We start from the raw sequence: 16,193 nt of genomic DNA, 5'->3' as shown, positions 1-16,193 counted from the left end.
TAGTTTTTATTCATGGTTTGAACTAATATCACTGAGATCTGGTGTTCAATTGGATTAAATTCCATAGCGCCTGTCGACAATGTGACATTTCAAGCATCTGCAGCGTTGTAGAGTTAATGCAATCTCTGCGAACATGGTAACATTGCCTTTAAAAGCTGCATCGTCGACAACGCCTGATCAGATTGAATCTCGGCCTACTTGTCAGTGTGACTGTTGAGTAAAACAACGCCTGATCAGATTGAATATCGGCCTACTTGTCAGTATGACTGTTGAGTAAAACAACACCTGATCAGATTGAATCTCGGCCTACTTGTCAGTGTGACTGTTGAGTAAAACAACGCCTGATCAGATTAATTTATTTTGCCTGGATTTTATTTGTAGTTGAGCAATATAAATAAATATGTAATTTTCTTGTGTATCGTCTTATCACCTGAAAGACATAATCAGTAGGGGATGTTTTGGCTCCACCTGCTAACTGTTAGTGGGTTTCAATTTCAAGTCTCATAGCAAAGGGTCTGAATACTTATGTAAATAAGTTATTTCAGTTTTTTATTTTTAATAAATTTACAAACATTTCAAAAAAACAGTTTTTGCTTTGTCATTTTGGGGTATTGTGTGTAGATTTAGAATAAGGCTGTAACGTAACAAAATGTGGAAAATGTCAAGGGGTCTGAATGCTTTCCGAATGCAGTCAAGGGGTCTGAATACTTTCCGAATACACTGTAGCCCTAAAGGCCGAGACAATAAGAAGACACAGTGGCAGAATAAATTCAACCACACATTCTTGTTTTATCAAAAAACCGGAGAGAAACCTCTATCCGGTAAAGTCCACAAAGCATATTGCATGTAACAAACAGTTACATGACCTACAGCATGGTCAAGCAAGTTGAAGTTTCAGAAATGTTCAGACTACTAAACAACTATTGATTTAGAACACTGGAGTTACTGAAAGTCGCTAAGAAAACAGGAGCTGCCTCCACTATTCCAGCACCATTTCAACTTCAACATCATCAAATCCCCTATGCTCAGTCTCATGCAGTGACAACTAAAAGATACCAAAAACAATTTAGTCCAATCAACATAAGCTAAATATGATGTGGCTGTCCATGGTTCTGATTTCTGTGTGCGTAAGTAGAAAAAACATGTTGACTCACCCTACTCTCATACATGTTGTCTAAACAGACTTTCACTCTGTCATACAGTACATGCTTTTAGTTTTTGTTGTCCTAGGCTACCTGGCTAAAAAGCTTCCTCCCTACTACATCTAGCTACATGTTGAACTTCCATCCTCTCAGGCCAGGGGCACAATGTATGAATTTATGGTTGGATCAGAATCGCAGTTATAATGATTGGCCAGTACGGAGAATTACGTAAAACAAACAAGTCCAAATCCCCTTCTCCGTCCATGGCTAGTTTAGGAAAGGGGCAATTTTAGCTAGCTAGCTACCGGAGGTGACGTTTGGCTTTTGATGCGTTGTGATTGGTGTGAAGCCAAATCCCAAATCCCTTGACACTTTTTTTTGGTGCACCAGGACCAGTCACACAGTTCAGGTCAACGCTGATTGGCTATTAAATAATGATATATCCTTTTTTTTTATCAAGGGAGGGCGAATGCTCGCTGACTTCTCCTGCATTCAATGTCCCGTGTAGCTCAGTTGGTAGTGCATGGCGTTTGCAACGGCAGGGTTGTGGGTTCGATTCCCACAGGGGGCCAGTATGAAAAAAAATTATGTATACACTCACTAACTGTAAGTCGCTCTGGATAAGAGCGTCTGCTAAATGACTAAAATGTAATGGGCGGCAACAATATCATACAGACAGCAACAGATAGATGGGCCACACATACTGAGGGGTGTGGTTTCGCTGGCTTGGATTGCTTTCTCCAGTGAATTTAAGGAAAATAATGAAACACAGAGCTTTATTAGTACATTTTTGGGGGAAGCCTGGCTTCCCTTGGCCTCCATGAATAATCGCCGCAACTTAATTTCAACGTACTTGCAGCCTATATACATGGATGCAGTATAATAAATTGGTCTATGAACAATTTTATTAACAATCACTCCAGTATTTACACACAGTGTTTCTTTACAACATTCAAGTGCTAATTGTCTTTATTCCACTACTGAAGAAGCATGACTCAAATCACCACCTACTCATATTTCAAACATCCAGCATGACAAAACATGCATGGAATAATTTAAAATGTCTCACCATTTAAGTGAATTATTGCCAATACATATTAAAAGGGGTTTCCATTCGGTTTTGATATTTCATATTTACATTTCATGTGACATTTAGTAGTCATCATTATTTATGCAACCAACAGAGTTTATTTGTACAATTATATTGTTTACAAACAATGGAGTAAAAACAGCTTATATTTTGGGTTGGACAATGCATCCTATTCTTAGTCTTTTAATCAATGGCATCAACATATTGGAACAAATATGTGCAAAAGCAACACATCTTGGTCCATCTTAGTATGAGTAACAGTATAAATTCAGTATGTATATTCTACTATTTTAAAATTGTGCATGGTATGTAAATTAAGTATACCTTTTTAACCAATCCAGTGCATTTTTGTCATTTATTTGTATATTTCTCAAGAATATCTCAAACTACTGCTAACTGAAACAAACCAATGGATCAAACAAAGACCAACCGATCCATCCCACTTTTCAGCCTGCTGAAGCCATGGTAGGTTACAATGGTAAACATATCGTAGGGGGTGAGCGAATCATCACTGGTTCATACACACACAGGACAGGGACGTAGAGCCTAGTTAATACATCACTACTATACCATGTCTTCTGACAGGGACGTAGAGCCTAGTTAATATATCACTACTACTATTGTCACGCTCTGGCTCCGGGACTTGGTATTTTGGGCCAGAGTGTGTTAATTTTTGTTGTGTTTGGGTATTGGTTGGGTGGTTATTGGTTGTTTCTGTGTTTGGTTGAGTGACTCCCAATCAGTGGTAACGAGTGTCAGCTGTCGGCTCGTTATCTCTGATTGGGAGCCATATTTAAACTGTCATTGTTCACTTTGGGGTTGTGGGTTTTTGTTCTATGTGTCAGTCAGTGTAACTGAGGACTTCACGGATCGTGTTTTTGTTTTGTAGTCTCGTGTGTTTCAACATTAAAGTCATCATGTTCACTCCCAACGCTGCGCTTTGGTCCTATTTCATAGGCGATCGTGACAGAAAAACCCACCACAACGAGACCAAGCAGCATTTCCAGGAGTTGGATGACGAGTGGTGGAGACCGAAGAGCGAAGGTTGGGCAAGGACTATAGAGGCCTGGTCCACGGGGAGGAGAGACCCCCAGAAAATTTTTAGGGGGGGGCTCACGACGTCGGGGCAGCAGGAGTACGGGATTGAGGAGTGCAGAAGGTTGGCAGAGGAGGCCGCCAGGTTAAGGGGGCCACTGGTCACGAAGGGGAAGGAAGGTGTGGAGGCAGGGCGAAAGGTACTGGGGTGTGTTACCAGTCCGGTCCGGCCCGTTCCTGATCCCCGTGGAGGGCCAGGGTGTGTGTCCCCAGTGCGGTCCTGTCTGTTCCTGTTCCTCGCATGGAGCCTGTGGTGCGCGTCGCCAGCCCGACTCGGCCTGTTCCTGCTCCCCGCACCAAGTCTGTGGTGCGTTTCGTCAGCCCTGTCCGGCCCGTGCCTGCTCCCCGCACCAAGCCAGCGGTGCGCGTCGCCAGCCCAGCCCGGCCTGTTCCTGCTCCCCGCACCAAGTCTGTGGTGCGTTTCGCCAGCCCTGTCCGGCCCGTGCCTGCTCCCGCACCAAGCCTACGGGTGCGTCGCCGCCCAACCCGGCCTGTTCCTGCTACTCGCACCAGGCTAAGGGTGCGAGTCGTCAACCTGGGTCAGCTCGTTCGGCTACTCGCACCAAACCAAGGGGGCGAGTCGTCAACCGGTTCAGCCTATTCCTGCTACGCGCACCAAGCCAGGGAGGCGAGTCGTCAGCCTGAGGAGGTCCGTTCGGCCCACGCACCAAGCCGAGGAGGCGAGTCGTCAGCCAGGTCCGGTCCGTTCCTGCCTCACGCGCCAAGCTAGGGGTGCGCGTCATCAGTACTGATCCAGCCAGCTGGTATGGATCGGACCGGGGCCATTACGGGGGGATTGATGTAGGGTGGTGGTCAAGCCCGGAGCCAGAGCCGGAGCCGCCTCCGAGGAGCAACACCCACCCAGCCCTCCCCTATTTGGGTTTTTTGAGGCGCGGTCGCAGTCCGCGCCTTTAGGGGGGGGGGGTACTGTCACGCTCTGGCTCCGGGACTTGGTATTTTGGGCCAGAGTGTGTTAGTTTTTGTTGTGTTTGGGTATTGGTTGGGTGGTTATTGGTTGTTTCTGTGTTTGGTTGAGTGACTCCCAATCAGTGGTAACGAGTGTCAGCTGTCGGCTCGTTATCTCTGATTGGGAGCCATATTTAAACTGTCATTGTTCACTTTGGGGTTGTGGGTTTTTGTTCTATGTGTCAGTCAGTGTAACTGAGGACTTCACGGATCGTGTTTTTGTTTTGTAGTCTCGTGTGTTTCAACATTAAAGTCATCATGTTCACTCCCAACGCTGCGCTTTGGTCCTATTTCATAGGCGATCGTGACAACTATACCATGTCTTCTGACAGGGACGTAGAGCCTAGTAAATACATCACTACAATACACTCTTCTGACAGGGACGTAGAGCCTAGTTAATACATCACTACTATACCATGTCTTCTGACAGGGACATAGAGTCTAGTTGATACATCACTACTATACCATGTCTTCTGACAGGGACATAGAGCCTAGTTAATACATCACTACTATACACTGTCTTCTGACAGGGACGTAGAGCCTAGTTAATACATCACTACTATACCAATATCTTCTGACAGGGACATAGAGCCTAGTTAATACATCACTACTATACCATGTCCTCTGACAGGGACATAGAGCCTAGTTAATACATCACTACTACTATACCATGTCTTCTGACAGGGACATAGAGCCTAGTTAATACATCACTACTACTATACCATGTCTTCTGACAGGGACATAGAGACTAGTTAATACATCACTACTATACCAGGTCTTCTGACAGGGACGTAGAGCCTAGTTAATACATCACTACTATACACTGTCTTCTGACAGGGACGTAGAGCCTAGTTAATACATCACTACTATACCAATATCTTCTGACAGGGACATAGAGCCTAGTTAATACATCACTACTATACCATGTCCTCTGACAGGGACATAGAGCCTAGTTAATACATCACTACTACTATACCATGTCTTCTGACAGGGACATAGAGCCTAGTTAATACATCACTACTACTATACCATGTCTTCTGACAGGGACATAGAGACTAGTTAATACATCACTACTATACCAGGTCTTCTGACAGGGACGTAGAGCCTAGTTAATACATCACTACTATACCATGTCATCTGACAGGGACGTAGAGCCTAGTTAATACATCACTACTACTATACCAAGTCTTCTGACAGGGACACAGAGCCTAGTTAATACATCACTACTACTATACAATGTCTTCTGACAGGGACATAGAGCCTAGTTAATACATCACTACTATACCAGGTCTTCTGACAGGGACGTAGAGCCTAGTTAATACATCACCACTATACCATGTCATCTGACAGGGACGTAGAGCCTAGTTAATACATCACTACTATACCATGTCTTCTGACAGGGACGTAGAGCCTAGTTAATACATTACTACTACTATACCATGTCTTCTGACAGGGATGTAGAGCCTAGTAAATACATCACTACAATACACTGTCTTCTGACAGGGACGTAGAGCCTAGTTAATACATCACTACTATACCATGTCTTCTGACAGGGACGTAGAGCCTAGTTAATACATCACTACTGTACCATGTCTTCTGACAGGGACATAGAGCCTAGTTAATACATCACTACTATACCATGTCTTCTGACAGGGACATAGAGCCTAGTTAATACATCACTACTATACCATGTCTTCTGACAGGGACACAGAGCCTAGTTAATACATCACTACTACTATACCATGTCTTCTGACAGGGACATAGAGCCTAGTTAATACATCACTACTGCACCATGTCTTCTGACAGGGACGTAAAGCCTAGTTAATACATCACTACTATACCATGTCCTCTGACAGGGACATAGAGCCTAGTTAATACATCACTACTACTATACCATGTCTTCTGACAGGGACGTAGAGCCTAGTTAATACATTACTACTACTATACCATGTCTTCTGACAGGGATGTAGAGCCTAGTAAATACATCACTACAATACACTGTCTTCTGACAGGGACGTAGAGCCTAGTTAATACATCACTACTATACCATGTCTTCTGACAGGGACGTAGAGCCTAGTTAATACATCACTACTGTACCATGTCTTCTGACAGGGACATAGAGCCTAGTTAATACATCACTACTATACCATGTCTTCTGACAGGGGCATAGAGCCTAGTTAATACATCACTACTATACCATGTCTTCTGACAGGGGCATAGAGCCTAGTTAATACATCACTACTGCACCATGTCTTCTGACAGGGACGTAAAGCCTAGTTAATACATCACTACTATACCATGTCTTCTGAAAGGGACATAGAGCCTAGTTAATACATCACTACTATACCATGTCCTCTGACAGGGACATAGAGCCTAGTTAATACATCACTACTACTATACCATGTCTTCTGACAGGGACGTAGAGCCTAGTTAATACCTCACTACTATACCAGGTCTTCTGACAGGGACGTAGAGCCTAGTTAATACATCACTACTATACCATGTCATCTGACAGGGACGTAGAGCCTAGTTAATACATCACTACTACTATACCATGTCTTCTTACAGGGACGTAGAGCCTAGTTAATACATCACTACTATACCATGTCTTCTGACAGGGACATAGAGCCTAGTTAATACATCACTACTATACCATGTCTTCTGACAGGGACACAGAGCCTAGTTAATACATCACTACTACTATACCATGTCTTCTGACAGGGACATAGAGCCTAGTTAATACATCACTACTACTATACCATGTCTTCTGACAGGGACATAGAGCCTAGTTAATACATCACTACTATACCAGGTCTTCTGACAGGGACGTAGAGCCTAGTTAATACATCACTACTATACCAAGTCTTCTGACAGGGACACAGAGCCTAGTTAATACATCACTACTACTATACAATGTCTTCTGACAGGGACATAGAGCCTAGTTAATACATCACTACTACTATACCATGTCTTCTGACAGGGACATAGAGCCTAGTTAATACATCACTACTATACCAGGTCTTCTGACAGGGACGTAGAGCCTAGTTAATACATCACTACTATACCATGTCATCTGACAGGGACGTAGAGCCTAGTTAATACATCACTACTATACCATGTCTTCTGACAGGGACGTAGAGCCTAGTTAATACATCACTACTGTACCATGTCTTCTGACAGGGACATAGAGCCTAGTTAATACATCACTACTATACCATGTCTTCTGACGGGCATAGAGCCTAGTTAATACATCACTACTATACCATGTCTTCTGACAGGGGCATAGAGCCTAGTTAATACATCACTACTGCACCATGTCTTCTGACAGGGACGTAGAGCCTAGTTAATACATTACTACTACAATACCATGTCTTCTGACAGGGACGTAGAGCCTAGTAAATACATCACTACAATACACTGTCTTCTGACAGGGACGTAGAGCCTAGTTAATACATCACTACTATACCATGTCTTCTGACAGGGACATAGAGCCTAGTTAATACATCACTACTATACACTGTCTTCTGACAGGGACGTAGAGCCTAGTTAATACATCAGTACAATACACTGTCTTCTGACAGGGACGTAGAGCCTAGTTAATACATCACTACTATACCAATATCTTCTGACAGGGACATAGAGCCTAGTTAATACATCACTACTATACCATGTCTTCTGACAGGGACGTAGAGCCTAGTTAATACATCAGTACAATACACTGTCTTCTGACAGGGACGTAGAGCCTAGTTAATACATCACTACTATACCAATATCTTCTGACAGGGACATAGAGCCTAGTTAATACATCACTACTATACCATGTCTTCTGACAGGGACGTAGAGCCTAGTTAATACATCACTACTATACCATGTCTTCTGACAGGGACGTAGAGCCTAGTTAATACATTACTACTACTATACCATGTCTTCTGACAGGGATGTAGAGCCTAGTAAATACATCACTACAATACACTGTCTTCTGACAGGGACGTAGAGCCTAGTTAATACATCACTACTATACCATGTCTTCTGACAGGGACGTAGAGCCTAGTTAATACATCACTACTGTACCATGTCTTCTGACAGGGACATAGAGCCTAGTTAATACATCACTACTATACCATGTCTTCTGACAGGGGCATAGAGCCTAGTTAATACATCACTACTATACCATGTCTTCTGACAGGGGCATAGAGCCCTAGTTAATACATCACTACTGCACCATGTCTTCTGACAGGGACGTAAAGCCTAGTTAATACATCACTACTATACCATGTCTTCTGAACGAGACATAGAGCCTAGTTAATACATCACTACTATACCATGTCCTCTGACAGGGACATAGAGCCTAGTTAATACATCACTACTACTATACCATGTCTTCTGACAGGGACCTAGAGGCTAGTTAATACCTCACTACTATACCAGGTCTTCTGACAGGGACGTAGAGCCTAGTTAATACATCACTACTATACCATGTCATCTGACAGGGACGTAGAGCCCTAGTTAATACATCACTACTACTATACCATGTCTTCTTACAGGGACGTAGAGCCTAGTTAATACATCACTACTATACCATGTCTTCTGACAGGGACATAGAGCCTAGTTAATACATCACTACTATACCATGTCTTCTGACAGGGACACAGAGCCTAGTTAATACATCACTACAAAACACTGTCGTCTTACAGGGACGTAGAGCCTAGTTAATACATAACTACTATACCATGTCTTCTGACAGGGACATATAGCCTTGTTAATACATCACTACTATACACTGTCTTCTGACAGGGACTAGTTAATACATCAGTACTATACACTGTCTTCTGACAGGGACGTAGAGCCTAGTTAATACATCACTACTATACCATGTCTTCTGACAGGGACATATAGCCTTGTTAATACATCACTACTATACACTGTCTTCTGACAGGGACTAGTTAATACATCACTATTATACACTATCTTCTGACAGGGACGTAGAGCCTAGTTAATACATCACTACTATACCATGTCTTCTGACTGGGACATAGAGCCTAATTAATACATCACTACTACTATACCATGTCTTCTGACAGGGACATAGAGCCTAGTTAATACATCACTACTATACCAAGTCTTCTGACAGGGACACAGAGCCTAGTTAATACATCACTACTACTATACCATGTCTTCTGACAGGGACATAGAGCCTAGTTTATACATCACTACTACTATACCATGTCTTCTGACAGGGACATAGAGCCTATTTAATACATCACTACTATACCATGTCTTCTGACAGGGACTTAGAGACTAGTTAATACCTCACTACTATACCATGTCTTCTGACAGGGACATAGAGCCTAGTTAATACATCACTACTAAACCAAGTCTTCTGACAGGGACACAGTGCCTAGTTAATACATCACTACTACTATACCATGTCTTCTGACAGGGTCATAGAGCCTAGTTAATACATCACTACTATACCAGGTCTTCTGACAGAGACGTAGAGCCTAGTTAATACATCACCACTATACCATGTCATCTGACAGGGACGTAGAGCCTAGTTAATACATCACTACTATACCATGTCTTCTGACAGGGACGTAGAGCCTAGTTAATACATTACTACTACTATACCATGTCTTCTGACAGGGATGTAGAGCCTAGTAAATACATCACTACAATACACTGTCTTCTGACAGGGACGTAGAGCCTAGTTAATACATCACTACTATACCAATATCTTCTGACAGGGACATAGAGCCTAGTTAATACATCACTACTATACCATGTCTTCTGACAGGGACGTAGAGCCTAGTTAATACATCACTACTATACCATGTCTTCTGACAGGGACGTAGAGCCTAGTTAATACATCACTACTATACCATATCTTCCGACAGGGACGTAGAACCTAGTTAATACATCACTACTACTATACCATGTATTCTGACAGGGACGTAGAGCCTAATTAATACATCACTACTATACCATGTCTTCTGACAGGGACGTAGAGCCTAGTTAATACATTACTACTACTATACCATGTCTTCTGACAGGGACGTAGAGCCTAGTAAATACATCACTACAATACACTGTCTTCTGACAGGGACGTAGAGCCCTAGTTAATACATCACTACTATACCATGTCTTCTGACAGGGACGTAGAGCCTAGTTAATACATTACTACTACTATACCATGTCTTCTGACAGGGACGTAGAACCTAGTAAATACATCACTACAAAACACTGTCGTCTGGCAGGGACGTAGAGCCTAGTTAATTCATTACTACTATACCATGTCTTCTGACAGGGACATAGAGCCTAGTTAATACATCAGTACTATACACTGTCTTCTGACAGGGACATAGAGCCTAGTTAATACATCACTACTATACCATGTCTTCTGACAGGGACATAGAGCCTAGTTAATACATCACTACTATACACACTATCTTCTGACAGGGACGTAGAGCCTAGTTAATACATCACTACTATACCATGTCTTCTGACAGGGACTTAGAGCCTACTTAATACATCACTACTATACCATGTCTTCTGACTGGGACATAGAGCCTAATTAATACATCACTACTACTATACCATGTCTTCTGACAGGGACATAGAGCCTAGTTAATACATCACTACTATACAAAGTCTTCTGACAGGGACACAGAGCCTAGTTAATACATCACTACTACTATACCATGTCTTCTGACAGGGACATAGAGCCTAGTTTATACATCACTACTACTATACCATGTCTTCTGACAGGGGCATAGAGCCTAGTTAATACATCACTACTGCACCATGTCTTCTGACAGGGACGTAAAGCCTAGTTAATACACCACTACTATACCATGTCTTCTGACAGGGACATAGAGCCTAGTTAATACATCACTACTATACCATGTCTTCTGACAGGGACTTAGAGACTAGTTAATACCTCACTACTATACCATGTCTTCTGACAGGGACATAGAGCCTAGTTAATACATCACTACTAAACCAAGTCTTCTGACAGGGACACAGTACCTAGTTAATACATCACTACTACTACACCATGTCTTCTGACAGGGACATAGAGCCTAGTTAATACATCACTACTATACCAGGTCTTCTGACAGAGACGTAGAGCCTAGTTAATACATCACCACTATACCATGTCATCTGACAGGGACGTAGAGCCTAGTAAATACATCACTACAATACACTGTCTTCTGACAGGGACGTAGAGCCTAGTTAATACATCACTACTATACCATGTCTTCTGACAGGGACATAGAGCCTAGTTAATACATCACTACTATACACTGTCTTCTGACAGGGACGTAGAGCCTAGTTAATACATCAGTACAATACACTGTCTTCTGACAGGGACGTAGAGCCTAGTTAATACATCACTACTATACCAATATCTTCTGACAGGGACATAGAGCCTAGTTAATACATCACTACTATACCATGTCTTCTGACAGGGACGTAGAGCCTAGTTAATACATCAGTACAATACACTGTCTTCTGACAGGGACGAGAGCCCTAGTTAATACATCACTACTATACCAATATCTTCTGACAGGGACATAGAGCCTAGTTAATACATCACTACTATACCATGTCTTCTGACAGGGACGTAGAGCCTAGTTAATACATCACTACTATACCATGTCTTCTGACAGGGACGTAGAGCCTAGTTAATACATTACTACTACTATACCATGTCTTCTGACAGGGATGTAGAGCCTAGTAAATACATCACTACAATACACTGTCTTCTGACAGGGACGTAGAGCCTAGTTAATACATCACTACTATACCATGTCTTCTGACAGGGACGTAGAGCCTAGTTAATACATCACTACTGTACCATGTCTTCTGACAGGGACATAGAGCCTAGTTAATACATCACTACTATACCATGTCTTCTGACAGGGGCATAGAGCCTAGTTAATACATCACTACTATACCATGTCTTCTGACAGGGGCATAGAGCCTAGTTAATACATCACTACTGCACCATGTCTTCTGACAGGGACGTAAAGCCTAGTTAATACATCACTACTATACCATGTCTTCTGAAAGAGACATAGAGCCTAGTTAATACATCACTACTATACCATGTCCTCTGACAGGGACATAGAGCCTAGTTAATACATCACTACTACTATACCATGTCTTCTGACAGGGACCTAGAGGCTAGTTAATACCTCACTACTATACCAGGTCTTCTGACAGGGACGTAGAGCCTAGTTAATACATCACTACTATACCATGTCATCTGACAGGGACGTAGAGCCTAGTTAATACATCACTACTACTATACCATGTCTTCTTACAGGGACGTAGAGCCTAGTTAATACATCACTACTATACCATGTCTTCTGACAGGGACATAGAGCCTAGTTAATACATCACTACTATACCATGTCTTCTGACAGGGACACAGAGCCTAGTTAATACATCACTACAAAACACTGTCGTCTTACAGGGACGTAGAGCCTAGTTAATACATAACTACTATACCATGTCTTCTGACAGGGACATATAGCCTTGTTAATACATCACTACTATACACTGTCTTCTGACAGGGACTAGTTAATACATCACTATTATACACTATCTTCTGACAGGGACGTAGAGCCTAGTTAATACATCACTACTATACCATGTCTTCTGACTGGGACATAGAGCCTAGTTTATACATCACTACTACTATACCATGTCTTCTGACAGGGACATAGAGCCTATTTAATACATCACTACTATACCATGTCTTCTGACAGGGACTTAGAGACTAGTTAATACCTCACTACTATACCATGTCTTCTGACAGGGACATAGAGCCTAGTTAATACATCACTACTAAACCAAGTCTTCTGACAGGGACACAGTGCCTAGTTAATACATCACTACTACTATACCATGTCTTCTGACAGGGTCATAGAGCCTAGTTAATACATCACTACTATACCAGGTCTTCTGACAGAGACGTAGAGCCTAGTTAATACATCACCACTATACCATGTCATCTGACAGGGACGTAGAGCCTAGTTAATACATCACTACTATACCATGTCTTCTGACAGGGACGTAGAGCCTAGTTAATACATTACTACTACTATACCATGTCTTCTGACAGGGATGTAGAGCCTAGTAAATACATCACTACAATACACTGTCTTCTGACAGGGACGTAGAGCCCTAGTTAATACATCACTACTATACCAATATCTTCTGACAGGGACATAGAGCCTAGTTAATACATCACTACTATACCATGTCTTCTGACAGGGACGTAGAGCCTAGTTAATACATCACTACTATACCATGTCTTCTGACAGGGACGTGGAGCCTAGTTAATACATCACTACTATACCATATCTTCCGACAGGGACGTAGAACCTAGTTAATACATCACTACTACTATACCATGTATTCTGACAGGGACGTAGAGCCTAATTAATACATCACTACTATACCATGTCTTCTGACAGGGACGTAGAGCCTAGTTAATACATTACTACTACTATACCATGTCTTCTGACAGGGACGTAGAGCCTAGTAAATACATCACTACAATACACTGTCTTCTGACAGGGACGTAGAGCCTAGTTAATACATCACTACTATACCATGTCTTCTGACAGGGACGTAGAGCCTAGTTAATACATTACTACTACTATACCATGTCTTCTGACAGGGACGTAGAACCTAGTAAATACATCACTACAAAACACTGTCGTCTGGCAGGGACGTAGAGCCTAGTTAATTCATTACTACTATACCATGTCTTCTGACAGGGACATAGAGCCTAGTTAATACATCAGTACTATACACTGTCTTCTGACAGGGACATAGAGCCTAGTTAATACATCACTACTATACCATGTCTTCTGACAGGGACATAGAGCCTAGTTAATACATCACTACTATACACACTATCTTCTGACAGGGACGTAGAGCCTAGTTAATACATCACTACTATACCATGTCTTCTGACAGGGACTTAGAGCCTACTTAATACATCACTACTATACCATTTCTTCTTACTGGGACATAGAGCCTAATTAATACATCACTACTACTATACCATGTCTTCTGACAGGGACATAGAGCCTAGTTAATACATCACTACTATACAAAGTCTTCTGACAGGGACACAGAGCCTAGTTAATACATCACTACTACTATACCATGTCTTCTGACAGGGACATAGAGCCTAGTTTATACATCACTACTACTATACCATGTCTTCTGACAGGGGCATAGAGCCTAGTTAATACATCACTACTGCACCATGTCTTCTGACAGGGACGTAAAGCCCTAGTTAATACACCACTACTATACCATGTCTTCTGACAGGGACATAGAGCCTAGTTAATACATCACTACTATACCATGTCTTCTGACAGGGACTTCCAGAGACTAGTTAATACCTCACTACTATACCATGTCTTCTGACAGGGACATAGAGCCCTAGTTAATACATCACTACTAAACCAAGTCTTCTGACAGGGACACAGTACCTAGTTAATACATCACTACTACTACACCATGTCTTCTGACAGGGACATAGAGCCTAGTTAATACATCACTACTATACCAGGTCTTCTGACAGAGACGTAGAGCCTAGTTAATACATCACCACTATACCATGTCATCTGACAGGGACGTAGAGCCTAGTTAATACATCACTACTATACCATGTCTTCTGACAGGGACGTAGAGCCTAGTTAATACATTACTACTACTATACAATGTCTTCTGACAGGGACGTAGAGCCTAGTAAATACATCACTACAATACACTGTCTTCTGACAGGGACGTAGAGCCTAGTTAATACATCACTACTATACCAATATCTTCTGACAGGGACATAGAGCCTAGTTAATACATCACTACTATGCCATGTCTTCTGACAGGGACGTAGAGCCTAGTTAATACATCACTACTATACCATGTCTTCTGACAGGGACGTAGAGCCTAGTTAATACATCACTACTATACCATATCTTCCGACAGGGACGTAGAACCTAGTTAATACATCACTACTACTGTACCATGTATTCTGACAGGGACATAGAGCCTAGTTAATACATCACTACTATATCATGTCTTCTGACAGGGACGTAGAGCCTAGTTAATACATCACTACTATACCATGTCTTCTGACAGGGACGTAGAGCCTAGTTAATACATTACTACTACTATACCATGTCTTCTGACAGGGACGTAGAGCCGAGTAAATACATCACTACAATACACTGTCTTCTGACAGGGACGTAGAGCCTAGTTAATACATCACTACTATACCATGTCTTCTGACAGGGACGTAGAGCCTAGTTAATACATTACTACTACTATACCATGTCTTCTGACAGGGACGTAGAGCCTAGTAAATACATCACACAAAACACTGTCGTCTGGCAGGGACGTAGAGCCTAGTTAATACATAACTACTATACCATGTCTTCTGACAGGGACATAGAGCCTAGTTAATACATCAGTAATATACACTGTCTTCTGACAGGGACGTAGAGCCTAGTTAATACATCACTACTATACCATGTCTTCTGACAGGGACATAGAGCCTAGCTAATACATCACTACTATACACTATTTTCTGACAGGGACGTAGAGCCTAGTTAATACATCACTACTATACCATGTCTTCTGACAGGGACGTGAGCCCTAGTTAATACATCACTACTATACCATATCTTCCGACAGGGACGTAGAACCTAGTTAATACATCACTACTACTATACCATGTCTTCTGACAGGGACGTAGAGCCTACTTAATACATCACTACTATACCATGTCTTCTGACTGGGACATAGAGCCTAATTAATACATCACTACTACTATACCATGTCTTCTGACAGGGACATAGAGCCTAGTTAATACA

At 42.1% G+C, this 16,193-nt stretch overlaps 1 long non-coding RNA gene across 1 annotated transcript; it reads right to left on the bottom strand.

Annotated features, from left to right (window-relative positions):
- Window positions 1–16: 16 nt before the first annotated feature.
- Window positions 17–554, bottom strand: LOC121556127. Its single transcript, XR_005998085.1, has 2 exons — window positions 286–554; window positions 17–173 (listed from the first exon to the last, which is right to left on the bottom strand). It is a non-coding gene; the product is annotated as an uncharacterized LOC121556127 (long non-coding RNA).
- Window positions 555–16,193: the final 15,639 nt, after the last annotated feature.

This window comes from Coregonus clupeaformis, unplaced genomic scaffold, assembly GCF_020615455.1.
Source record: "Coregonus clupeaformis isolate EN_2021a unplaced genomic scaffold, ASM2061545v1 scaf0263, whole genome shotgun sequence".
In the NCBI taxonomy this organism is placed as follows: Eukaryota; Metazoa; Chordata; class Actinopteri; order Salmoniformes; family Salmonidae; genus Coregonus; species Coregonus clupeaformis.
The sequence above is the reverse complement of the archived record's forward strand: the minus strand, read 5'-3'. Positions and strand labels throughout refer to the sequence as shown.